The sequence below is a fragment of the Amblyomma maculatum genome, unplaced genomic scaffold (assembly GCF_055883805.1).
Source record: "Amblyomma maculatum isolate TAMU_Amacu unplaced genomic scaffold, ASM5588380v1 scaffold_19, whole genome shotgun sequence".
NCBI classification, from domain to species: Eukaryota; Metazoa; Arthropoda; class Arachnida; order Ixodida; family Ixodidae; genus Amblyomma; species Amblyomma maculatum.
The window spans coordinates 2,055,238-2,081,849 of NW_028146744.1; the positions used below are offsets into that span (position 1 = coordinate 2,055,238).

At 47.9% G+C, this 26,612-nt stretch overlaps 1 protein-coding gene and 1 pseudogene across 1 annotated transcript in view; one reads left to right on the plus strand and one right to left on the minus strand.

Annotated features, from left to right (window-relative positions):
* LOC146171570 (cGMP-dependent protein kinase, isozyme 1-like) overlaps window positions 1-26,612 on the minus strand; it is a 317,967-nt gene that overhangs the window by 100,436 nt on the left and 190,919 nt on the right. The window lies entirely within an intron of this gene.
* Window positions 311-1,154, plus strand: LOC146171572 (uncharacterized; annotated as a pseudogene).

Here is a 26,612-nt window from a genome sequence, read left to right on the forward strand (position 1 = left end):
GGCAGTTACATGCTTTTATGCAAATGTTTTCCTATGTCGTCTGATACGCGGTTCACCCCACTATAATTTCTCTTCTAGGTGTACTGCATTAGCTGCGTGGCAGATGCTCCTGAAAGGGCAGCAACGCAGAATGGCCTGCAGTACAATAGCTATTATTGCGGTTCATGGTGACTTCATTCAGGAGTTTGCATTAACGGTAAGCTAAAAGCTCATTTTTTAACACATTATAACTGATGGCTCTATTAATTTTGCAGGCTGCATAAAATATGCAGGCAGTGTGGGTAGCAGTGAGGACCGCACAGAGCTGGGAATGCTGAAAGATATGGAAGCAGCTGCAAGAACCAAGCGCACAATTCATGGCGTAAAGGGTCCCTCACCTCTCCTTAATGTGCCAGAATTTGATGTCTGGAGTTTTAATCCCGACTACATGCATTGTGCACTGCTCGGTATGGCTCGTCAATTTACTGAGCTGTGGCTGTCAGGTATTGGTGAACAGTATTACATTGGAGATCCCACACGGCAAGCCATAGTTCGTGGACGTTTCTGCCCATCTTAAGCCACCACAGTGTTTCAATAGACCACCACGTGCCCTTAATCTACGCAAATACGGCAAGGCAGCTGAGTGCCAGTGCTGGATGTTTTATTACTGCTTGCCTTGTTTGAAGGATGTGCTGCCAGAGCAGTATTACAAACATTTTGAACTTTTTAGTTCAGCTTTGTATATCTTGTGCAGAACATCTGTAACGCCTGATGATGTTGATGTCGGCACTTTAAAACTTACAGAGTTCGTAGTGATGACTGAATTTCTCTACAGTAAGGCACAGATGACCTCAAATGTGCACACACTTCTGCACCTCCAGAAAGGTGGGCTCCTTCATGGGCCGCTGTGGGCACTCTCATGCTTTCCGTATGAGTCTAATATGGGCCATTTCCTGAAGCTTGTATCATCTTCAAATGGAGTGCCTCTCCAGATTTTATCGCGTTTTTTACTTCGGAGCACATTTTTAGAACTAAGGGGTATGGCCTCGGAAGAAGTTCAACTGCTGTTGTCGAGGAACCCAGAGAAACCAAGCACTTTGCAGACCCTTGGTAAACCAAAAGCAGCACCCGAGTATGTTTGTAATTTTGTCAGAGGGCTCACTTCAGATTGTTGACCATGACTGTGTTAGAGTTGCTGGTAATATTATAACTTGCAGTACACAGTTCCATTGAAGTGGGATTCAACGGCATTAAAACTGGGAAATGCCTACATTAGGGCAGAAAGGATTCTGTCTGTAACTGCAGTTGACGAAAGCTGCAATAAGTACATCATGTCATATAGGTACTATGTAATTGACTTTGCATACTCAAGTCACTTAAAATATGTCCTTAAGCACTCCACACAGCTTTTATATACACATTGTGAATCTGTGCACCCATGTATGTATTTGGAGGCTAACAACGAAGTTATATTTGCTGAATTATGCAGCAAGTACGAGTGGTCCTAAGGCAATGTTTTTATTTTGTACAAGAGTTATATTAATTTGTCGGTTGTTCCATTTTTATGGTTACCGTGTGGCATTTATCTCTTTCCATGCGCCATTGTTAAGCTCATGAATATTCTCACGTTGTGGTGACCAGGGTCGATGACACAAATGAAGAGTCGGTGATTGCACTGAAGAAACTTTTATTGGGCTGACTTGCGCCCGCAAAAGACCTAAGCAACTCGGCGGCGGCGATAGCAACAAACGTGCTCGTCGATCATTGGACTAAGAATGCCCGTCACACTCGTCAACGCTCAATTTAAAGGCTGCTCAGAACCATCTAGATAACGTCGCAAACTGCTACTTGCACAACCTGGCACACTGTAGAAACATACGCAAGTGATCGGAATCTTCGAGGCAGATCTTGGCGCATCGTTCGCGACAAAGAAAATGATAACGTGTCGTATCTCGACAACGAGTAGAACAAACACGGGATACAGAACTGATACGCGTGCCAGAATCACAGTGATACATGCCGGGGGCTCTTAAAAAACAACAAATACAGTTTTGAAGGTTTCGCGGCAATATCACTGCGGGCACCTTCCTTTTTGTGTAGTTCTTTATGTGTATATTCTTTTTTAAATCAGTAATTAAGAATGATCATGTTGTCCCATATACTTGTTCATAATTGCTTGTGTAATTGTATTATGCAGCTTGTTTGGAATAAAGTTCTTGATGTACAGCTAAAAACAAATATGAGGCTCTGGTTACAAAATCTGCTGGCACAATACTCATCCAGATTAGAATAGAAATATGCAGGGGTTGGAAAACTTGACCACTTGCTCCTAAGTGGCTTTTTCTTACTGACCATTTAAGGGGCCAGTGGAACCACTTGGCACACCAACGCCTACCACTTGCTCCAAACTGATTTTCAAGTGGGACCCCTTGTGTTAAAGTGGTTCCTGAGTGGAACTACTTAGCTTTCCAAGTGGTACCACTTACATTGAAGTGGTACTCAAATGGTACCACTTGTAATACCACTTTGAATTTTCACCTGGGATATTAAAAGGTATTAAAAGGGATAAAGTTACAGCATTATATAAGCCCAAAGCATTCAACTCTCTTTGTACATGCACCAAGCATGCTCTCTCCTATTTTCTGACTAGAATTCCTCTTGGCGTATAATACCTGAAAATTATTTCTACCTAAATAAACAAATCGTCTTTGTTGTGCAAACTGATCGTTCCCTTCATTGGGCGACCATGTGTATACTACGTACTAAGATCCGAGGGAAGAGGGAGGGAGCCCCGTTTTCTGGAACAATCAGGGAGCGGTTGCTGCGGTGGGGGTGAGAAGCTTTTCTTATGAGCTGGTGTCTACCCCATTTCTCCTGTTCTTGTCCGCGTCGTAGCTTCCGCTATTTTGCGCCTTCTTCCGCCGAGTGTCTTTGCAGACGTCGTCGAGAAGGCCGTGTGTGCATGGTGGTAGGGGGCGACGAATTCGCCATAGGAAGGCCATGTGCTAGAAGAAAGTAATAAAAAAGTATGTGAAGCAGCCGCTGAGAGGCTTGCTAGTTAGCAGCGTTTGGGAATGTATGCGCTCTCTGAGATGCCTGAGTTGTGCTTTCCACGCTGCTCCGAATCCTCCTCTCCCCAGGAGTCGAGCGGTGTGTCCGTTAGTAAATAGTTTACTGCCTCAGTGCTTATATTCCCTTTTAGCGCATCTGCAGTAGATGAAGAGCATGCGCTGTTGCTGTATTTGTGTTTTTTGTTGCCAACGCCTCTGAGGAAAACGGAGAGGGCGTCGGTGAGTGCTCGAACTCCTGGCTTTGTGATGTGACAGAGGACATTGTCGCATTAGCGGCACATCGGATGCCGCCGGAGATAGCTGCATCGCAGCCCTTGAGTGACACCCATTTTCGGCCATGGATGCATGAGAGCCACTGCATCGACAAGTGAGCTAGTTCCGGCTGCCCATTCTGCGGAAATATGGCGGCTATGGCGGATATTTTTGAGGGACTTTTACTTCTACCTCCTCAAGTGCTCTGCGACCACTAATACGGCACAGAAGCATGACTGTTTTCGTACAAATGTAAATTAGGACGTTTTATATATGTATAATTATTACTTTTGATTGATAATTTCTTTATTACTGTGTTGTGAACGATTTTCTGCACTTGTGTATGTGCAGCATGTAAAGTGAATTTGTAGCTTTCGTGCTGTCAGTAGGCCTGTTGTGAAAAATTGTTGAAGGGCTAGTGGTATGGTGAATGGCGGCAGCTCATTAGTACAAGTTTTGGCAGTCAGCCTTCTGCGGTGTTTAGTGGGGTCGACAGGCCGCCATTGGAAACTGACCCTGCCAACGTTTAACGCTAGAACCCTAGCTAGTGAACCTAGTTTAGCAGTGCTGTTAGAGGAACTAGAGCGTATGAAATGAGATGTCATAGGGCTTAGTGAGGTTAGGAGGCCGAATGAGGCATATACTGTATTGAAGGACGGGCATGTACTGTGTTATCGAGGTTTAGCGGAGAGGAGAGAACTAGGAATAGGTTTCCTTGTCAATAAGTATATAGCGGGTAATATAGATGAATTCTATAGTATTAATGAGAGGGTGGCAGACATCGTATTTAGGCTTAATAAGCGTTATAAACCGAAAGTTGTAAAGGCCTATGCACCCACATGTAGTTATGATGACCAGGAAGTTGAAAGCTCCTACCAAGATGTAGAATCGGCAATGCAAAAACCAAAGACGCAGTATACTGTACTAATGGGGGATTTCAATGCCAAGGTAGGGAAAAAGCAGGCATGAGACCAGGCAGTAGGTGACTACGGAATTGGCGCAAGGAATAGCAGGGAGGAGTTACTAGTCGAGTTTGTAGAGCGCAATAACTTAAGAATCATGAATACCTTCTTCCACAAACGGAAGAACCAGAAAAGGACATGGAAAAGTCCTAACGGAGAGACTAAAAATGAAATTGACTTCATACTGTGTTCAACCGCCGCATTTATGCAAGGTGTAGAGATAATCGGGAAAGTGCGTTGCAGTGACCACAGGATGGTGAGGTCCCGAATTAGCCTAAATCTGAAGAAAGACCTCAACAGATTAGTAAGAAAGAAACCCATCAACGAATTAGCGGTGAGGGGGAGGGCAGAAGAATTCAGGATCTCGCTACAGAATAGGTATTCAGCTCTAACCGAGGATGGCAACATAACGTAAGAAGCAATGAACAAAATTTCAGAGATATGATCACTGACTGCGCTGTAGAAGTAGGTGGTAGGATAGTTAGAGAGGATACCTGTAAGCTGTCTAAGGAGACGAAAGATTTGATTAAGAAACGACATAGTATGAAAGCTTCCAATCCAACAGACCAGATAGAATTGGCCGAGATATCAAAGCTAATCAATAAGCGCAAGGAAGTATAACATGGAGAAAATTGAGCATACTGTCAAAAATCGGGGAAAGCCTTAAAGCGGTAAAGAAGACATTGGGCATAGGCAAAAACCAGACGTATGCGATAAGGGACAAGGCGGGCAACGTCATCACGAATATGGACAAGATAGTCAAAGTAGCCAAAGAGTTCTATACAGATCTCTACAGTAGTCCAAAGTAGTCAGGACCCTAATAAGAGTGGCAGTAGGGTAACACAGTCAGACGTTCCACCAGTGACGAAGGACGAGGTCAAGAAAGCACTAGAAACTATGAAAACGGGGAAATAACCAGGATAGGATAAGATAACTACAGATTTGTTAAAGGACTGGGGGGATATTGTGCTAGAAAACTTGGCCACCCTGTATACGCAGCGCCTGGTGTCATCAACAGTACCGGAGCCACGGAAGAATGCAAATATTATCCTCATCCATAAGAAAGGGAACTCTAAGGCCTTAAAAATTACAGACCAATCAGCCTACTTTATGTTCCGTATAAGGCATTTATAAGGTAATCGCTAATAGAATAAGGACAACCTTAAACTGCCATCAAGCAACGGATCAAGCAGGTTTTCAGAAACGGTACTCTACCATCGATCATATCCATACCATCAATCAGGTGATAGCAAAATTCTCGGAATATAACCAGCCCTTATACATAGCATTCATTGATTACGTAAAGGCATTTGACTCAGTGAAACATCGGCGGTGATGCAGGCATTGCGAACACAGGGGGTAGACGAGCCGTACGTGAATGTGCTGGAAGATATATATAGTGACTGCACAGCAACCATAGTTGTGCATAAAGAAAATAACAAAATTCCCATAAAGAAAGGTGTTGGCAAGGAGATACAATCTCCCCAGTACTATTCACAGCTTGCTTAGAGGAAGTATTCAGAGACTTGGAATGGGAGCAGTTAGGGATAAGTGTAGATGGAGAATACCTCAGTAATCTGCGATTTGCTGATGACATTGCCTTGCTAAGCAACTCGGGGGATGAACTGCAAGTAATGACTGACGACCTAGACAGGAAAAGTAGAAAGGTAAGCTTAAAAATCAATATGCAGAAGACTAAGGTAAGGTTCAGCAGCCTCGGGAAGGAACAGCAGTTTACATTAGGTAGCGAAATACTGGAAATAGTGGACGAATATGTCTACTTAGGACAGGTAGTAACCGCCGATCCGGACCATGAAAAGGAAATAACAAGAGGAATAAGATTGGGATAGAGCGCATTTGGCAAGCACTCGCAGATTATGACTAGCAGTTTACCGGTATCGCTCAAGAGGAAAGTATACAACAGTTGCATCTTACCTGTACTCACCTATGGGGCTGAAACGTGGAGGCTAACCAAAAGGGTTCTACTTATGTTGAGGACAACTCACAGGGCTATTGAACGAAACCTGGTAGGGGTAACGTTAAGAGATGGGAAGCGTGCAGAGTTGGTCAGAGAAATAACTCACGTTACTGACATTCTAGTGGAAATTAAGAAGAAGAAATGGGCATGGGCAGGACATGTAGTGCGAAGAGAGGATAACCGATGGTCGCTTAGGGTAACAAACTGGATTCGAAGGGAAGGAAAGTGTAGCAGAGGGCGGCAGAAAGTTAGGTGGGCGGATGAGGCTAAGAAGTTCGCAGGGCTCAAGTGGATGCAGCTAGCACACAACCGGGTTGGTTGGAGAAATATGGGAAAGGCCTTCGCCCTGCAGTGGGTATTGTCAGGCTGATGATTATGATGATGATGACAATGCGAGGCTAAAGATTTCAAAAGTTTTTGAACTGTTGCGCCAATTTCAATGAAAATTTCAGGGATGCCTTACCTTTCTTATATTCGAATATATTCCAAGTTTCATCGCTTTAGCACAGGCAGAAGACAAATTGTAGCTGTTATAATCAGTATTTAGGTGTGTCAGGCACTGCGTATACAGGGTGGCCAGTTTTTCTAGCACGATATCCCCCCCGTCCTTTAGCAAATCTATTGTTATCTGATCCTCTCCAGCCGATTTGCCCCTTTTCATAATTTCTAATGCTTTCTTGACCTCGCCCTTCGTCAATGGTGGAACGTCTGACTGTTTTTCCCTAACACTAATCTCGTTACGGTCCTGACTAATTTGGCTACTGTAACGATCTGTATATGTTAAGTGTGTCGGTGTCGGCTAGCTATCATTTTGAAATTCATGAAGATGTACTAACAGCTTGTGCTTAGAGAACTTCTGTTTAGTTCATTGCGCAGAATAAGACCGATTTCGGGTTCTGTAAAATCCGAGTACCTTAAAAACGCACTTCATTCTTCTTCCTATTGTCATTATATCACATAATTGATAGGATTTTTTTCTTGGCTAATTATTAAAATGTAAAACGTACCTTATCTTGTTCTCCACTTTTTTTTGTCCAGAAGCCACCTTCAAAGCAGCGATTGGAGAAAGAGTTTAGAAATGGCAGTTTTCCTAACGGTTGTGGTGGTTTCACCGCGCTAACACAAAGAACGAAAATAAAGACAACACCTGCATTTTCATTTTTGTGTTAGCGCGGTGAAACCACTATGAATAACCAACTAGGCCCAATTCTCGCTATTTTAACGATTCTGCTCTTGCAAAAAGTGCAAACTGAGAAAAATGCGTTCAAAGATTTTAGAACAAGCTTTCCCGATTTAGGACTTGAATTACTAAAACATATACTTGTTGCATATGTTGGCTCTGCCCTTTCAGCACGCTACTGCTCTGTCGCCATTCCTTCGAGCTGCATTTTGTTTTTTCAGCTTGACACTGTTCACTCAGCCACTGTTCATCGCCGCTGTAGTGCCTGTGGCTCTCATGTATGCGCCTTGCTATTGCGGGAGTATCGAATAAATCAAATTTGTTAACGCCAGCCCTTCAGCAACTGACACTGTCCATGCTACACAATGACTATTGGGACCGTATTCACGTCTATACGGATGGCTCGGTAATGCCTACTTGTTCTGCCTGCGCCGTCGTCGCTCCTGCGAAGCAAGCAAACATTGACCAGCTAATTTCGTTTAAACTACCTCTACTGGAGCTGACGTGGCCGCACTTGCTGCTGCTGTGAAGTATTCCTATGCACAAACTCCTCCAAATGGACTGTGTTCTGTGATTGAAAATCTACATTAAATATATTCAATCGGTCTTGAGCCATGGCGACCATGAGAAAATTGTAGCGGAGGTTCGACGTCTGCACCACGAGGCATTACAAGAGGGTCCCGAAATAAACTACCAGTGGATACCAGGCCGTAGTGGAATTGTTGGCAACGACTTATCTGACGATGCTGCTCGATCGGCTCACAATACAAACAACGTTGTCCAGATACCACTCACAAGAGCCGACGCAGCGAGGCACCTTCGACTGCTACATGCTTCATGGTGTACGCCTGGAGGCTGGACATCCCGCTCGCACCACAATAAACAATCACTTCAACTGCACACACCATTCGGTCTTCCCGCTGTGATACTACAATGCTGTGTCGCCTATTGCTAGGAGTGGCGTTTACTAATGCCTACTTTCATCTCATCGGAATGGCAGGCTCTCCAACATGTGAGCAGTACGGGTGTGTTGAAGCTATTGCGCACGTACTTTGTGACTGTCCTCAGTGCGAGCGTGAGCGCTCCTTCCTGGCTGCTACACTCCACCGCTTGGATTCTCGCCCTCTTATTGAAGGTAACATTCTGGGCCCTCAGACTAAGGAAAGCAGTGAAGGCGGTTTTTAAGTTTTTAAAGATCTCGGTGTTTAATTCTAAACTTTAAGTGTGCATTTACCCCCATTTCAAGATAGATCTCTGGACTTGGCGCTCTATCGTTCCTTTTTCTCCCTTCTTCCCTTCCCCACGTGTGGGGTAGCCTAATGGGCATCGCCTAGTTAACCTCCCTACCTTTCTATTCTATGTCTCTCTCTCTTGACAGCTGTTCAGCGCCCTTGTATGCGTAGGTGAAATTCTTTCCGTGGCTGCTTGCTAGGCGAGCCTCTTCGTCTAGGCTCCGGCTTCTGTCGACAGCTTGTCAAGCATTTTAGCTAGCCAGGCTCCGAGTGGAGTGAAAACAGCATCCGAATATAAATGCTGCATTTTATTAAAATGCAGCATTTATGCAGCACCTCTTTCGGTTTACTGGCCACTCCACTATTGACGCGGCCTAACAAAATGTGTTTTCTTTCTGTTTTTCGTTTTTGCTGTCTGCTCTTCTGTCGAAAGCAGATATTTTTTGGCTAAAGAGACCAACAAAAAAGCATTCTAACATAGGAATCCACTCAATTATACTTACGTGCTGATGAAATCACCTAAAATATATTGTACAGTTAAGGAATACTATACGAGCGAGCTGTCCCTTCATACGTTAAGTTGTTCCTATGTGCCCAAAACTTTTCGTTTTGCTTTTTTCACTGTCTATTGAACTTCGGCCGCGGCGGCCGCTTCTCAATAGAGACAAAAAGAAAGGCGCCCGTGTACTGTGTGATATCAGTGCACTGCACAAATCTCCAGGTGGTCGAAATTTTGGAGACCTTCACTACGGCGTCTCTCATTGCCTGAGCCGCTTTGGGACGCTAAACCCACTAAACCAAACCATCTGGACCCCTCTCTTGAGGGCGATTGAGAGCAGTAGCGGAATTCATGGCTTCCCACTCAAGGGACAGGACGCTGTGGGCATTTATGCTTATACAGATGACATCTAATTATTTTCACATAATGTGGAAAGTTTCAGTGTTTCTTGGCCATCTTCCACAGGTATACTGAAAACTGTGAAGCTAAAACCACAGCGGAAAATATTGCGCTGTGGTGGTCGGCTCACATGTTCACGCATTCCCTACAGGTGTCCCGCCTGTATAAGCCAATCATGTAATAGTAGTGTTGTTTGAACCGTCTGGAGGAGCGCGCAAGGTGTGCTCAAGCTTCCATTGATTCACTTTACCCCCAGGAGTTGATATTGTTACGGACGACATCAAGGAAGAAGAAGCGGGGACAGAAGCGCTCGTGCTAGGCCCGGCAACATATTCATTAAACGTCATCTCACTGTCATGGACCATCTCTCTGTCCTGTGTTCTCCTGTTTTCATCGGCTTGCCGTATCGTAACATTTGGTTGGAGGTGCTGGTACTTCATCATCACCCCCCCCCCCCCCCATTCTGGTCCGGAGCATCAGCGCCCTGCGACTTCTTGCGCCATCGGCGAAAGGTTAGGAGGCACTGCATGGCTGTTCCCCAGCCTGCCGGATCCAGCAAGACCTTGCCGTTCATCCGCCCCGTCCCCCCCACCCCGACCACAAGACACGACGAAGGAGAGACTGACCCGAGACGCCACACATAACCACAAGACACAAGGACAGACCCGAATGACCTAATGTGATCCCACTGACCTGATGTGCCGACCAAGGAGCCTACGACTCAAGACACCGCTACACTTCAAGACATTCTCCCCTGCCTATGCCATGCGGTGCGTGCCTTCGCCTCCGCCATCGAGTCGTGGCAACGTGTGGCCCGAGAGTGTCCTGCCAAGGTTCATCGCGAATCATCGTGCCGGCAAGCCATTCTATTCTTCCTTCTTCCTCTTCTTTTTCAAGCATCTGGACACGCCCATCATCATGCCATAGAATCATCAACATCGTGCATTTCCTCGTCCACGATCGGGACGATCGCTCGGTGGCCCCGGATCATGTTACGGACGACATCAAGGAAGAAAAAGCGGGCAGTGGTGCGGACAGGAGCGCTCGCGCTAGGCCCGCCAACATTTTCATGAAACGTCATCTCACTGTCATCGACCATCTCTCTGTCCTGTGTTCCCCTGTTTTCATCGACTTGCCGTATCGTAACAATATTACATTCGATAGCTATTTTGTTAAATAGGCGGGAAGCGACTTATGCTTTCTTTGTCATACGTGTTGCTCCACTGCCTCTTCATATTTCCGTGAGGTTTTCAGTCTTTGCTGGTCGCTTTTTGTGGGATGGAAATTCCTCCATGGTCGCTCGCCCATTGTTGAAATTGGCCATGGAAAGGGGTAGGACTGCCGTCATGGAAAGTTGCCATTTAAAACACAGTAACAACTGGCAGGTGCAGCGGTGGCGTAGCGGGAGAACTTCCGCCTCGCATGCAACAGGACCGAGGTTCGAATCCCGGTGCCGCGCAATTCTTCACCGGATAAGAAAAAAAATCCGCGTGTCGATGGAATTGCATAAACAGGTTTTGGATGCGACCTGATGCCGGTGTCATTATAAATAAAAAGAATAGCGCAAATAACACAGACATAGGAGAAGACAGGACGAGCACTAAACATCAACTGAGGATTTACTTGCAATAAAGAGAACATAAAAGCACTTGGTGGCGTATGCGCACTCTAGTCAAAACCAGTGATCAAAAACTAATCAAAAGGGGGCAAACTGTTCCATGGGTACACTTTTTCGTTTTCTGAAAGGGTGATTGAAGGCGCACTGACACACTTATCGCCTTCCCTGCTAATGTGATGTGTTTCACATATGTCACGCTCTAACCTGGTGCCTCCCCTACCAAGCGCACACGTGGCATCAAACGCCGGCACGCACCCGCAACGCTTACAATGATTGGCCAAATGGCAGACCCCCGCCAATGAATCCACCAGCAAACAGTGCTCTCGTAATCGATCATTAAGGCAGTGACCAGACTGCCCCACGTAGCATCTACCGCAGGAGAGAGGTAGGCGGTAAACGACGCCGGCAATGCAGGATACAAACTTGCGCTCGTGTTTTTTGGTGCAGATAGGCTTCCTGTCCTCATTAGCGGCTTTTAACATGCGCACCAGCTTTTCGGGGGCGGTGACAGGACGCACTTCTCTCCAACCTTGTTCGCTGGTGGATTCATTGGCGGGGGGCGGCCATTTGGCCAATCATTGTAAGCGTTGCGGTTGTGTGCCGGCGTTTGAGGCCACGTGTGTGCTTGGTAGGAGAGGCACAAGGTTAGAGCGTGAGATATGTGAAACATATCACATTAGCATGGAAGGCGATAAGTGTGTCAGTGCGCCTTCAATCACCCTTTCAGAAAAAGAAAAAGTGCACCTAAGGAACAGTTTGCCCCCTTTTGATTAGTTTTTGATCATTGGTTTTGACTAGAGTGCGCATGTGCCACCAAGTGCTTTTATGTTCTCTTTATTGCAAGTAAATCCTCTGTTGATGTTTAGCGCTCGTCCTGTCTTCTCCTATGTCTGTGTCTGTGTTATTTGCGCCAGCCTTTTTATTTATGATTACACACCAACTAGCCCAGCTTTCTGCTTTGATGCCGGTGAACACCTCCGGCAACGCACTCCCTCACCAGAACAAAAGTTGGCCACCCTGGTGAAGTTATTGGCCGCAACCTCACATGAGTAGTCCTATAAAACCCTGTTCTTGACGAATCGTCGGTAATATGCGCAGAGTCCGAGGAATCGGCGCACAGCTTTTTAGTCACTGGGCTGTGGAAAACTGTGCGATCGGGGGTGTTTTCTGTGGGTTGGGGCGAACTCCCTACTTGCTTACGATATAACCAAGAATAAACATCTCTTCGTAGGCGAAGTGACACGTCTCTGCTTTCAACGTTAAACCTGAGGACTTAATTGCGTCAAGCACTGTTCGAAGCCTTCTCAGATGGTCTTCGAAATTTGACGAGAACACAACGACGTCGTCGAAATATACCAAACAAATCTGCACTCTAAGCCCGCCAGGACAGTGTCCATTACCCGTTGAAACGTGGCAGGTGCAGAGCACTAGCCAAATGGCATTACCTTGAATTCGAAGAGGCCGTCCGGTATTATGAACTAGGTCTTCTCGCGGTCTCTTTCGTCGACCTCAAATTGCCAGTACCCGCACTTAAGGTCCATCGACGAGAAGTACTTAGCGTTACAGAGCCAGTCCAGTGTGTCGTCGATGCGGAGAAGCGGGTAGACATCCTTCTTAGTTATGCTATTCAAGCGGTGGTAATAAGCGAAGTCTGTAATCTTTCTTCTTAACCAAAACGACTGGTGTCGCCCAGGGGCTGTTGAATGGCTGGATCACGTCATCACGCAGCATTTCCTGAACTTGATCGGGTATGGACTGGCATTCTCGCGGCGATACACGGTAGGGGCTTTGACGTAGCGTCGAGTGTTTTCGTCCGTGATGATGCGATGCTTTGCCAATCGAGTCTGCCGCACCTTCGACGCTGAAGAAAAGCACTCGCTGTAGTTTCCAAAAAGAGCGCGAATCCGGTCTTGTCTGTCTCGGGGGAATGCTGGGTTAATGTCGAAATTGGGCTGCTCGACTCGGTGGGTGCAGCGTCTTCAAGTTGGCTGGGGAGGGCGACGACTTCTCAGGTGTCCGCTAGCTCGTCAAGGCAAGCAATCATCATGCCCTTGTTCAGGTGCTGGTATTCGTTGGTGAAGTTCGTGACGAGCACATAAGCTTGTCCACGACGGATACGGACGATGCCGCGTGCGACGCGAAGTCCTCTATCCAGTAACAACTGAGTGTTTCCTTCCACAACCCCTTCCGTGATTTCGCCTTCTTTTATAACCACAGGGACGATGACGCTTCATCGGGGCAGTACGGTCAGTTCTCCGTCGAGGACGTTGAGAGCGATGTGATACGTCGAAGTTCTCGTAGCAGGTATGGCTTTGTCGGGCGAGAGCTTGATGAGTTTAGATCGGAGGTCGATGACCGCTCGATGTTCGTTCAGAAACTCCATGCCCAGAATCACGTCGAGGGAACAGTGCTATAGGACGACGAAGCTTGTAGGGTAGGTACGCCCATTTACTGTAATCCTTGCGGTACATCGCCCTGACGGCGTAATAAGGTTACCACCAACGGTGCGGATTAGCGGGCCGTCCCAAGTGGTGGTCACTTTCTTGAGCTGTGCGGCGAAAGCTCCAATGATGACAAAATAGTCGGCTCCGGTATCCACGAGGGCGGTAACTACGCGTAAGTCGACAGCAACCTCAAGGTCGCTTGTTCGCGTCCTAGGATCGCACGTTGGCTTCGGTATTCGATCTCTGCTTCATCTCTTGTTGAGGTCGCTGCCGGGGCACACCGTCGTCACGTCGGTGCGCGGTGGTGTCAACTTGAAGTCTGGTGGTGACCTCGTCGACGTTATCGTCTTGTGGATTGGCGTTTTAATGGCTGCGTCGTCGCAATTCGTCATCAGCGATGGAGGATCTTCGTGTTTTCACCGTGAAGCAACCTCACCTCCAAAGGTTGCTTTATTTTTCCCCTGCGCGGGCTTGGGGACCTTCCGCGCACACTGTCATTGTAGGTTCGGCCTGGCGACGCAAAGCGGTCCCTGTACGGCGAGGGTGAGCGTGATAGACGAACTGGCGACGCGTGCTCTCCCCTCTGCAGGAAGTCGTCGATTTCATGTGGTCGCTCGCCAGGACGGGGTCGTGGGGCGTCGATGGCGAAGCTGTACAGACCGATGCTTCTTTACGGGCTGTGACTTAGGATGTGACCGGCCTCACCGCAGTGGAAGCATAATGGTCGGTTGTTCGCAGTCCTCCAGGCGTCGCATTTCCTGGGGCTTGGGGGTCGTTGGTAGGCTGGACGGGCTGAGGCCAGGGGGCGGCTTTTGGGAGCGGGACGGTAGCGACGAGGCCCAAGAGGGTCACGTCGGGGTGCAAGACGACGTAATGCAGCAGCATAGTTCATGCTGCTGCTTCTTGCACTGGAGAAGTCGGAGCCGTCACTTCAGGAACACCCAGTGCCTGTTTGACTTCTTCGCAGACAACGTCTTCGAGCGTCGCGACCTGGGGTTGTTGGGATGGCGGCAGCAACCAGCGGAGTTCTTCTCGCACGATCTTTTGGATCAGGTCCCGAAGGCTCTATCCGCTCGCAGATGCGTTGCTGCAAGGGCTTGCGTAGACCGGCAGAGTGGTCGTTCGTAGTGGCGCATCCGGGTGTCCATCATCCTCCCGATGGTCGACGCTTCACTTTCAGATTCCGCCACGGTTTTTGGAGGATTTCTGACAATCCCTGCAAGAAGACTTTTTAACGCCTCGCATTAAAAATTTCACTTTCTCACCTTCGGTCATGTTAGTGTCGGCGCGGCGAAAGAGGCGCTTCCTTTCCTCTACGTAGACCAGGACAGGCTCGTTTGGTAGTTCAAGTCTTCATTGGAGGAGTGCCTGAGCTCTTTTTTTTTTCAGACAGAACTTGCAAAGACCACCAAAAACTCTGCTTTGAATGTCTCCCATGTCTTTAAAGAAGTCTCGTGATTTTCGAACCTAACTCGGTCATGACCTTGAAGAACAAAGTAGACTTGCCTGAGTTTCAGCCGCTGAATTCTGCCACATGGTGGAAAAGGTCCATCCAGCCTTCCGCATGTTCACTGGGCAGTACTTAAAAGATGGGGGTTCCCGGGGCTGCACGAAGACGACTGGTGCTGTTGACTGGGCAATTTCCAAAGTTGATGCCTTCCGGAGTCGAACGGGGTCAGGCAGCAGAATGAGTTCGGGTTGTAGGCCTTGGAGTCGGCGGCTGGCTCGGTGGCTCGTAGGCTCAACCCAGGGTGACAGAAACAAGGCTGAGGTCTTCGGTTGAAGGATTAAGGGCAGCAATTCCACCAGATATCACGTGGTGGTGACAAGGTCAATGACACAAATGAAGAGTCGATGATTGCACTGAAGAAACTCTTTAATGGGCTGACTTGGACTCGCAAAACAACTAAGCAACTCGGCGGTGGCGATAGCAACAAACGGGCTCGTCGATCGTCGAACAAAGAATGCCCGTCGCAGTCGTCAACGCTCAATTTAAAAGGTGCTCGGAACAATCTAGATAACGTCGCAAACTGCTGCTAGCACAACGTGGAACATTGTAGAAACATACGCGAGTGGTCGGAATCCTCAAGACAGGCGCATCTTGTGCGACAACGAAACTGATAAAAGTGCGTCTCGCGACATCGAGCATTAACAAACAAAGAATACAGCACTGATACGCGATCCAGAATCATAGTGATAAGGCCACATGCCGGCGGCTGCCAAAAAAACAACAAATACAGTTTTGTATAATTCGCGGCAATAGTCTCATAGTCTCAAATCTCCCTCTCTCTCTCTCTCTCTCTCTCTCTTTACATATAGCTATACCAGCTAGCGTCCTCGTTTATCGAGATGTTTGAGAGCTTTCGTACGTATTCACATATCAAATTTTAGATGTTCGAAAATGCAATGGACGTTTTTCCAGTAGAGCACCCCTGTTGCGGAGGCCGAGCGAAGCACTTTTGACGGGACGGGTCACTGAGAAATAGTGCAGAAATTTGTTCACAATAGTGGGTGGGCTTATTATCCAAACAGTAATTGAGTGCAGTGCTGCTTTCACTTAGCCTTGGCAGAAACGAATGAGTCACCTGTGATCACAAGGTACACTCCATCTCACATATACCCTGTTAACCATGGCAAAGGGACACTGGCGAACCTGGCCCAGCTTCTCGCTTTAGGCGACCTAAGGGAGGCGGGGATAACTCAATGCCTGCAATTCGTAGGTCTAGAAGATGATAGGACTACACGCAATTATTACGCAGCAGTTCGTCGCTTCGATGATGCGAGAGACGTTGTTTCGTGGAAAGGTACGTGCACCGAAATCCTCCCCCTATTTCCGTGTTGCATCCCGGCGAAAGTGGTGGCCGAGGAGGCTTCACGCATGCGCAACACCGCTACTTGAAAAAGGTTCGTGGTCTACAGTACAGGTTAATAGTTTCCTGCGCACGGGCTAAACTAAAATCGACCGGTGGTGTACCACACGTAGTTTTGCATAGAGCGCAGATATCAAAGTAAAATACGCGTCGCGTGCTCTCCTCCAACTCGGCTGCTGAGAAAGGAGGACGTGAAAACCGCGTCGCTGGGTTACCTGTTTTGTAGGCGTGGTTTCATGGGCTGTCCGATCACGCTGTTGCGGTTTCTTCTGAGTACGTACCGCAGAAGTTTGTTCTAAAGCGATGACGGGAACTGCATTTTCGATTATGTAAAAAGTGACGCAAACATAACCCTGAAACGGCACAGAGCAGACAGGATTCTCGTTTCGCCTGTACTGAAATTGAGTCCCTTCATACGGGATCTAAAACGTGTTCCTCGGCTCTGTAGTCGCGCCCTATACCCATTCAACCATTACTGCATTTCTATTACCAATTAGTTAGCCAGCATATTGAGCATGAAGTCCTACATTTATATTTTTGCGCAACATTGTTAAAACCGCCATGATGACGAAGGCGATATTTGAGTTAAAATTCTCCGTAGCTAGATATGACAGACATTTTTACGTGAAACACCGAGAATAAACTCTCAATACCACTCGCGTGAATCGACGGGAGCTCCCAAGTCAAATAATGCACTTCTACAGACAGCACCAACCTACGGGTGCAGATGCTTTGAAGGCTAGTAAACAATGTTTAATCTAAACTGAAGACCCCGCATCGAGCACTGGCAAGGAATGGTATAAAGTCACCACAGATATCTACATGTCTCGTGCATAGGCGAGGGGACGCCATTTATTGTAGCGAAAGCTACACTGCGCTTAATTTTCAGGCCGTCGGTGTGGCACCGTGGCAACATGTGCCGTATAACTGTCACGTGGTATAGACCGAGAACAGGGCCAGGAGTTGGAGGAGAAAAGAAGAGAAAGAAGAAGTAAAAGGAGAATATACAGAAAAAGATGGAAAAGAAGAAAAAGAAGGATAATAGAGATAACTGGGTAGTTGGTAGAGGCGAGCGACAACTGCGAATTGCTAGGACAGAAGGTTCGTTCGAACGAATTGAGACGGCGGCACATTAAATCCAGGTGTTCGCAGAAAAATTTCAGGCAACGCTCACAGCTTTCGCTCTATCACTAGGTTCAAGCCCATGCTTAAACCCCCCAATATTTCCTTGTCGAAGTCAAGAAGGTAAAATGGCCAATACAAAAGAAAGATGCTTGTTAAGGTGGACGTGTATCCTAAGAGGGAGCTGATGAGGTTATGAAGTTTTCAAGGGGAGCTTCGCAGTCGCAAATAATTGGGTACGGAAGAAAAGACCATTGTTCTGCTGCGAACAGATAATCGTTAGTATGATGATGATGACGAGCAGTACAAAAGCCTTCAGAAGTGCCCGTGGTCTCCTGCGATTTTTTAAGCATGCACCCTCAATTGTGTAGGCATTTCCATGAGTAGGTTTAAAAGCGTCCATTGGTTAGATGGTTCCAGACGTTACTTGCTTTGGCCGTAGCTGGTGCTTCTGCCATTCCTGTCGGCCATAAATCTCCTCCATTCGGAGTATTTCCACACGCGTCGGCAATTGAGCGATCAATGTACACCGGAGCGAGCAACCACGCTGAAAGGCATACATTGAGTGACGATAACTCTTCTTACAAATCATCAGCGCGACTGCGTCTGCTCTTCCTGTGAGAGTGGCTGTCGCTTTACATGCCGCGGAGTTTTTATGCCCAAGGAGCTTTCTCACGGGGCCGTCACTCTACGCGAACAGCGTTTATGTTGCCTTCGTATTACATTTTTCGCCCGAGTTCATTTGTTCTTCGCGTTTTCAAGTAAGATGTCGATAATTGCTTTTGATTTCTGACCCGCTCTGCACGTTACATGTCTGCTAGTGTTGAACGTAATGTTGAGCCCTTTTCTCTCGTTTCTGCTCTATAGGTGAACATTGGCAAAATAGTATACAGTTTTTGCTCGGGGGGTAAAATAACGTTCTCAGAGTTTATGCGCTCCATTTTTATTGTTCTAGTGCTTTCACTCTCGTGTAGCGCATTTGAGGTCAGGCTTCATTAAGTGTATCCGCTGTTCCGGTACAAAATTCATTAAGAAATAACATAATTTCATTGACTTGAGCTCGAGGCCATTTTTTTCAAGATCCGACTAAGCGTTCCAGGTTTTCGCTTCTGGGCTCCAATAAGTTTAACTTCTTTTTGTAAATAGGTGGCAATATCATTGTCGAATATAATTCAAGTAGGACTTTTTGCTGGGTCAGTTGGTGCAGCATTGTCCGTGCCTCCTTTCATGTGAATGTGTTGTTAGCGCTTCGTCCTTATTTGATAATTGAAATAAGGACGAAGCGCTAATTCAAGATAATTCAAGACAGAAATTACAACAAAAAAGCGTCCCAAAACTGTCCACTACTGTATTCCTTCAGAAACACGTAATCCAGATATGCGCATTTGACTGAAAAAGGAAACTAACTTCGAGCACAGAATGTTGTTCGCTGGGGGGGAGAGAACAAACGTCTCTGCAGGCCCATCAATCGGAGGACACTTCTTTTGAGGATGCCACGTAAGAGCCATTCTAGGTGCCCACGAAGACACGGACACCCCTTCCATCTTTCACAGCAAAACGCCTAATGCGAAAGATGGCGACATATATCTCCAAGTGAGTGTTACTGTGTGGCTGCTTTACATAACAAGCGACGGCGTTGTTTCTGGCTTCACGTAAATAAAGAATTAGTCACGTCCGCCGACTGCCTCCTCGCCAACCGCGTAGTCTGTGCGAGCCTCCACCGATCACATGGCGTGTGACGTCACAGCGACTCGCTTCCTCTGGAAGCGGTGCATCTCGTAGTTATTCGGCCATGGGATCATTGTGCAACAACACGAAGCCTTTATGCTATCGAGTAAAAAGGAGAAACGCTACATTATTAACGAAAAGCGGTGTGTTCGCATGCGCGTCTGTTTAACAATGAGCTGGAGCTGAACCACATCATACGGCTGATACCGCTCGGAGGTAGGTGCGCGCTTCTCAGCTAGGGGGATGCTAGTATTGGGATCTGAAAGATAATGTAGGAAGCAAAACTGCCGGACCGCAACGCTTCCAGACGTTTCCCGATCTCTTATTTGTGCCCACAACTGATGAGGCTGCAAATCTCCCACCCGTTGCACATCTGGATATATTCTTTGCGCACGCACACATTGTCTCGGCCTCTACGGGTGGCCCAAAGTTAAACAGCGGCATGCTATCCAAGAAGAACATGCGCCTCCACGCACAATTGCAGCGGATGCAAATTTTCACTGCGTAGGTGCTGGCAGGTCAAGTTGACATTACATGTTCACCTATCTATGGTTGGGGCGAAAATGTGAATTTTTTTTTGCAGAAATGCATTTACCTTTACTTCCGGAGTGGTTTGCACCATCTGTAAGATGATTGCTCCTTCCTTGCACCTCTTAACCATGCGGTTCGTCCGCGAAAGGTAAGGATAGCACCATGCAAACGTGAGTTGTACGCACTTGATACAAAGAATAGAAAGCATTTTTATTGCACTACGATATCGTAGGGTATAGTACGACATATTTTTTTTTGTCACCTTATAGGCACTGACATTCGTTGTAGAGGATGGCTCAGGAATGCCTTCAGTGACTTGAAGATAGTTTAGCGTGTGTTCATATCTCACTCACTGCACATGGCGCTTATGTATTATTTCTCCGTAAAAGTACAATTGTAGCGATTCGATCAGTGAGCCTTGTCCACTGCGACTCAACGCCAGAGTCCTGAGCTGACGCGTTGAATAGAACAACCGCTTAAAGCCATAGTGAGAAGAAACACGTTAGGCTGCATCTTGCCGCAAGCAGGGCTTTTGTAAGCAGAATTTAACTCGAAAAACATGAAACCGTGTTTTGCTATCATCACGCGCAGATGGCGGAAGCTTCACCTGACACTTCACCCGCGACACGTCCTTTTCTGTCACGCGTGTTAATCGACCTCTCCAGCTTTAGCTCCCAGAAAGAAAAAAAGCCTTTGCTATAGGTTGCCTGCATTTTTTATGAATTTGTTAGAATATTTGAAAACGCACAGACTGCTCAGGATGAAACTTTCTGTAATATTCAAAATGCAACATAGAGCGTGGCTTCATTAATTGATGGTCTAATCATTCAGGGCCCGTTAACCGTGACTACCAGCACTCTGAAATAATTATTTTCATATCAGGGGTGCATGATAGCGGGTTCCCGATCCACATACTGCTGCAGCCTAAATTGGAGGATTTTCAACATCACCTTGCTAGCATGCGAAATAAGCGCGATCGTGCGGTATTTGGAACAATCTTTGGCACTGCCTTTCTTTGGAATGGGGATGTAGACTGACCTCCTCCAATGCTGTGGACACTGCAGGGTTGTCCAAATTTGTTGACATAGTGTATACAGAACATTAACAGCGTCGTCATGGTTGAGGTTTTGAAGCAATATACCATAAATTATTCTAAGTAATATTAATCCAACATTTATATATATATATATATATATATATATATATATATATATCACAAGTTTACCGTATTCGCTAATGAAACTTTGCTGGCGTCCCTGCAGGTACGAGCAAAACTATATATATATATATATATATATATATATATATATATGTGAAGGAAAGAAGCCAACAGTCGTCGAGGCCAAGGAAAGCGTTGGGGATGGTACTTTTATGTCTTTTTTTTAATGTTTGCTTAGATAATCACAGAAATTAGTAATGTAATCTGTTTAGGGCAAAGGTAATTAAACACAAAGTAGGAGAAAAAACAACGTGCTGATGGTGGGAACCGAACCCACGACCTCCGAATATCGCGTCCGGTGCTCTTCCAACTGAGCTACATCGGCCGCTGTCCCCCCGGCTACTTGCTTGGGTATTTATGTTGTCTGTATACGAACATTGAGAGTGTTCACCAGCGCCACCCTCAGCCATAGCGGCGGACGTAGAACGTTCTTTGTTACCGCCAGCGTCACGTAGAACGTGATCAAGAGCGAGGGCGAAAGCTGTGCTAGAACCCTCTTACGCTACCTATGGCTTCAAGACTGCCAGAACCGAGACCCCCGTAAACTACAAGCAGATCAATTAAGGGGAAATGAGGGTTCTCGTAATAATACATGAAAGAAAGAAGCCAACAGTCGGCGAGGCCAAGGAAAGCGTTCGGGATGGTCTGTGAGGGTACGGTTTAGGCATTCCGTGAGGCCGTTGGTCTGGGGGTGATAGGCTGTGAATTTGTGACGGACGGAGCACGAACGGAGAATTTCGTCAACCACTTGCGACAGAAAGCAGCGGCCATGGTCAGTTAGTAGTTCACGAGGGGCACCATGATGTAGAATCACGTTTTCTAGGAGGAAGTCAGCGACGTCTGTGGCGCAGCTGGTCGGGATGGCTCTGGTAATAGCATACCGCGTAGCATAATCGATGGCGACGGCGATCCATTTGTTCCCTGAGGCGGAAACTGGAAAGGGCCCAAGAAGGTCAACACCTACACGGGAGAACGGGTCAGTGGGTATGGGGATCGGCTGCAAATGGCCTGAAGGCAAAATTGTGGGCTTCTTTGGACGCTGACAAAATTCACATGCGACAATGTATTGCTGGACGGAGCGGTAGAGCCCCGGCCAGTAGAAGCGTCGGCGCAGGCTGTCGTATGTGCGAGAGACACCCAGGTGGCCAGCCGTTGGAGCATCATGAAACTGGTCAAGGATGGTGGAACGCAAATGTTGAGGAACGACGAGCAAAAGGTCTGCGCCGTCTGGTCGCATATTGTGTCGGTATAGGGTGTTCTCGTGGAGTACATATAAGGCAAGAGATGGATCAGGTCGGTCGCAAGTCAGACGGAGGATAATGGAATGGAGCAAAGGATCTAAGTGTTGTTCGTCGGCAATGTTAGAAAAGGTCGACACAGACAAGACACATGCGTCATCGTCAGAGTCGGTAAGACTAGGAGAGTCGACGGGATGACGGGACAAGCAGTCTGCATCTTGGTGAAGCCGGCCGGACTTGTACACGACGGAAAATGTATACTCTTGTAATCGAAGCACCCAGCGCCCCAAACGGCCTGTAGGATCTTTGTGGGAGGAAAGCCAACACAAGGCATGATAGTCTGTTATAACAGTAAAATGCCGGCCAAACAAATAAGGGCGGAATTTTGTAAAAGCCCAAATGAGTGCCAGGCACTCTCGCTCTGTGATAGAGTAATTTTGTTCGGACGTAGATAAGAGGCGGCTGGCATACGCAATCACCCTTGTGCGGCCGTGTTGTCGCTGGGCAAGTATAGCTCCAATGCCATGGCCACTTGCGTCGGTGTGAAGTTCAGTATTGGCAGATGGGTTGAAATGGGCCAAGACGGGTGGAGTCGTGTGAGCAGCAATAAGTTCCGAGAAAGCTGCAACTTGTTCAGGCCCCCAGGAGAATGAAACGTCTTTCTTTAGGAGTTTGGTGAGAGGACGAGCTAGCGCTGCGAAATTCGGAACGAATCGTCGGAAATAAGAACATAGGCCAATAAAGCTTCGAACATCGCTGGATGAACGTGGAGTGGGAAAATCGCTGACGGCACGAATCTTGTCTGGGTCAGGCTGAACGCCGGAAGCATTAACCAAGTGACCAAGGACTTTGATTTGTCGGTGACCAAAGCTGCACTTTTTGGAGTTTAGTTGCAGTCCCGCGCGGCGAAAAAGCGCTAGGATTGTAGAAAGGCGACGGAGATGGCTTTCAAATGTAGACGAGAAAGCTATTACATCGTCAAAATAACACAAGCAAGTGGTCCACTTGAAGCCTCGGAGCAAAGAGTCCATCATACGTTCGAAGGTTACTGGGGCATTGCAAAGGCCAAAAGGCATGACTTTGAATTGATATAGGCCGTCAGGGGTGATGAACGCTGTTTTTTCACGGTCTCTCTCGTCGACAGAGATCTGCCAGTAGCCGGAACGAAGGTCGATGGACGAAAAGTAGCTGGCTCCGTGCAAAGTATCAAGCGCGTCGTCTATACGCGGAAGAGGATACACATCTTTTCTGGTTATCTTATTTAAATGACGATAGTCAACACAGAATCTCCAACTGTTATCTTTCTTTTTGACCAACACAACAGGGGATGCCCAGGGGCCACTGGAAGGCTCAATTATGTCGTTCGCCAACATTTTGTCGACCTCTGTTTGGATGACGCGTCGCTCAGCAAGCGAAACACGATAGGGCCGCCTGTGAATAGGACTGGCGTCACCGGTGTTAATGCGGTGACTGACAACTGTGGTTTGACCCAATGGGCGGGTATCGAAGTCAAAAAGGTCACTGTAGGTGAGCAAAAGCTGTTTTAACTCTGCGGCGAATTCAGGCTGGAGATCAGCTGCAATCATGCTTTTAACAGGATCAGGGCGCGATTTAGAGGACGAGGGAGGTGTTGCAGGAACGGCATTTGGATTATCGGTAGTCAGAGCTGAAATGGCACAATCGGTCATCGGCGACAGCTCTGCTAGTGAAATTCCCTCGGGCAGAACTTGAGTTGATAAGCTGAAGTTAAGGACCGGGAGAGTGGCACGGTTCTGGGAGATATGCACAATCAGATGAGGAAGGGTGACGTGCCGCTGCAAGATGACATCAGTAATGGGACACGCGAGATAGTCGCCGTCTGGGACGGGTGGGAATGGTGACATAGGGATGTAGACGGAAGCTTCAGGAGGAAGGCGGCAGAACTGTGCTGATCGAAGGCGGGGTGAGCAGGAGGGGTCTTCAGAGCAGAGCGGAAGGTCCAAGCGAGTGGGCCGGTAGAGCAGTCAATGAGGGCAGAGTGGGCTGTTAAAAAGTCAATGCCAAGGATAACGTCGTGGGGGCATTCATGTAGGACGGTGAACAACACTGGAGCATGACGACCACCAATGGTAACTCGCGCTGTGCACATGCCAACCACGGCGGCAGGGCTTCCATTGGCGACGCGAAGTGTGGGCGAGACGGCTGGAGTAAGGGCTTTTTTGAGGCGACGGCGAAATGAGGAGCTCAGAACGGACAGTTGTGCGCCGGTATCAATGAGAGCAGAAACGGGAACACCATCCACAAGGACGTCAATGCGATTATTTTGTAGGGCAGGGGTCAGCAGAGATTTTTCAGTCCAGGTCACAAATGCAGCGTCACCTCCGGGAGCTGCATTGGCTAGTTTTCCGGTATGTGGCTGGAATAGGAAGGGGAAAAACGGCGGCGAGGAAGAGGAGAACGCGAGCGTCGGGTCTGCGGGGATGGTGAATGGTTGGTAGCATGAGCAGGGACATTGGGATCAACAGTGGTCTGGTCGGGGCGAGGTGAGGTATAGCGAGGGGCATAGTCTCCGCGGCGGTCGACGTAGGTGAATTGACGAGATGGCGTGTACCAACGGCTACAGCAGTGACAGGAAATGTGGCCAACACGGGAACAAGTAAAGCAGATGGGACGATTGTCATGGGTACGCCACTCATTCGGATTGCGATACCGATATCGGGGCGAGAAACCGGCGGTGGGTGAGGTAGCTGCAATTACTGGAGGGGCAGGTCCTGAATCCACGGTGTCGGTGCAGCAGATAGAAGGAAGATCCATATTGGCAACCTCTTGGCGAACAACAGCCTGAATGAGTGATATTGTAGCCAAGGTATTGTCGGGGGTAGGCGAGAGTGAAGCTGCAGGAGTCATTGCCTCGAGCTCTTGGCGGACGATGCGGGTCAAAGTAGTGTCATTAGTTGGCGGTCGAGGAGGCGGAAGATCGACACAGGAAGAGCTTGCAGCCGTGTTCGGTAGACGGCAGAAACGATGAGATATGCGCCTCTGTTTCGCTTGTTAGAAACGTCGGCACACTTGTAGTACAGAGTCCACGGTGGAACAATCCCTGCATAAAAGGAGGTTGAAAGCATCGTCGGCAATGCCTTTTACTATGTGGCCGACTTTATCCTCCTCAGGCATGCCTTGGTCGACTTTGCGGCATAGAGACAGGACGTCTTGGATGTAAGTGAGATAAGACTCCGTAGACGTTTGGGCGCGAGAGGCGAGCGCTTTTTTGGCGGCAATGTGGCGGCCAATAGGCTTTCCGAATAGGTCGTGCAGCTTCTATTTGCAAATATCCCAAGATGTTAACTCCTCTTCGTGGGTTTCAAACCACACCCGCGCGGTCCCAGCCAAGTAAAATATTACATTCGCGAGCATGAGTGTGGCATCCCACCTGTTGTGCTTGCTCACGCGCTCGTATAGGGCTAGCCAGTCGTCTACGTCGACGTCGTCGGTCCCTCAGAAGGTTCCGGGGTCACGGGGGTGGGCCATTACAACAGCAGGTGCGGCGGCTGTAGAGGTAGAGGCGTCGGTAGTCATCGTGGTGGTTCCGATGTGGCGGCCGCTGCGGAGATCCAGCTTGTGACAGGGGATCGAATAGATTGACCTCCACCACCCAGCACCTCCACCAAGAGATATTACGGGAAATATTTCACAGTACGGCAGTTGTCCACACCACTGAGGATAATCACAGCACATCACTCGCACAGCGAAGCACTCGTCTGCGTCGTCTTCTTCTGGGAGTCTGTCGCACTTCTTTTTCATCAGCCCGGCCAGCGAATACCGTGGAAAATACCAGTACAGCGAATACCAATATATATATACATACACCGGGGGGCGCGGGGGGTTTAAACACAACATTTTCCAGCATCGGAGGAGCGCTCGGTGTAGTACGCGCCTGCTGATCATGTAGCGCAGACACAATTTGTGACACCCTCTAGTTTGATTGTACACGAGGCTGCTAAGAACATGGGGCTGCCTAGAAGCGTTTGGGCTCTGTTGTCCAGGAAGCAGCGATTGATAAGGCTCATACGTATGCGCGTCCTGGGTTTCGAGAGGCGGGACTCTGGCGTCCCGTTCCGGGCTGCACTGGCGCCTGCCAGGTGTTTTAAGGTTGTGAGGGTCTAGCCACGATTACCCATCTGCTGTGTGTGCGCCAATAAATCTCGTTGAAAATTAGTCGTGACCTGTTTATTTTCGACAACCTGAACGTTAGTTCTGCGGACTTGGCCGCAGTAATAGAGTTTCTTTCCGAATCGCAATGGATAGGTAGCA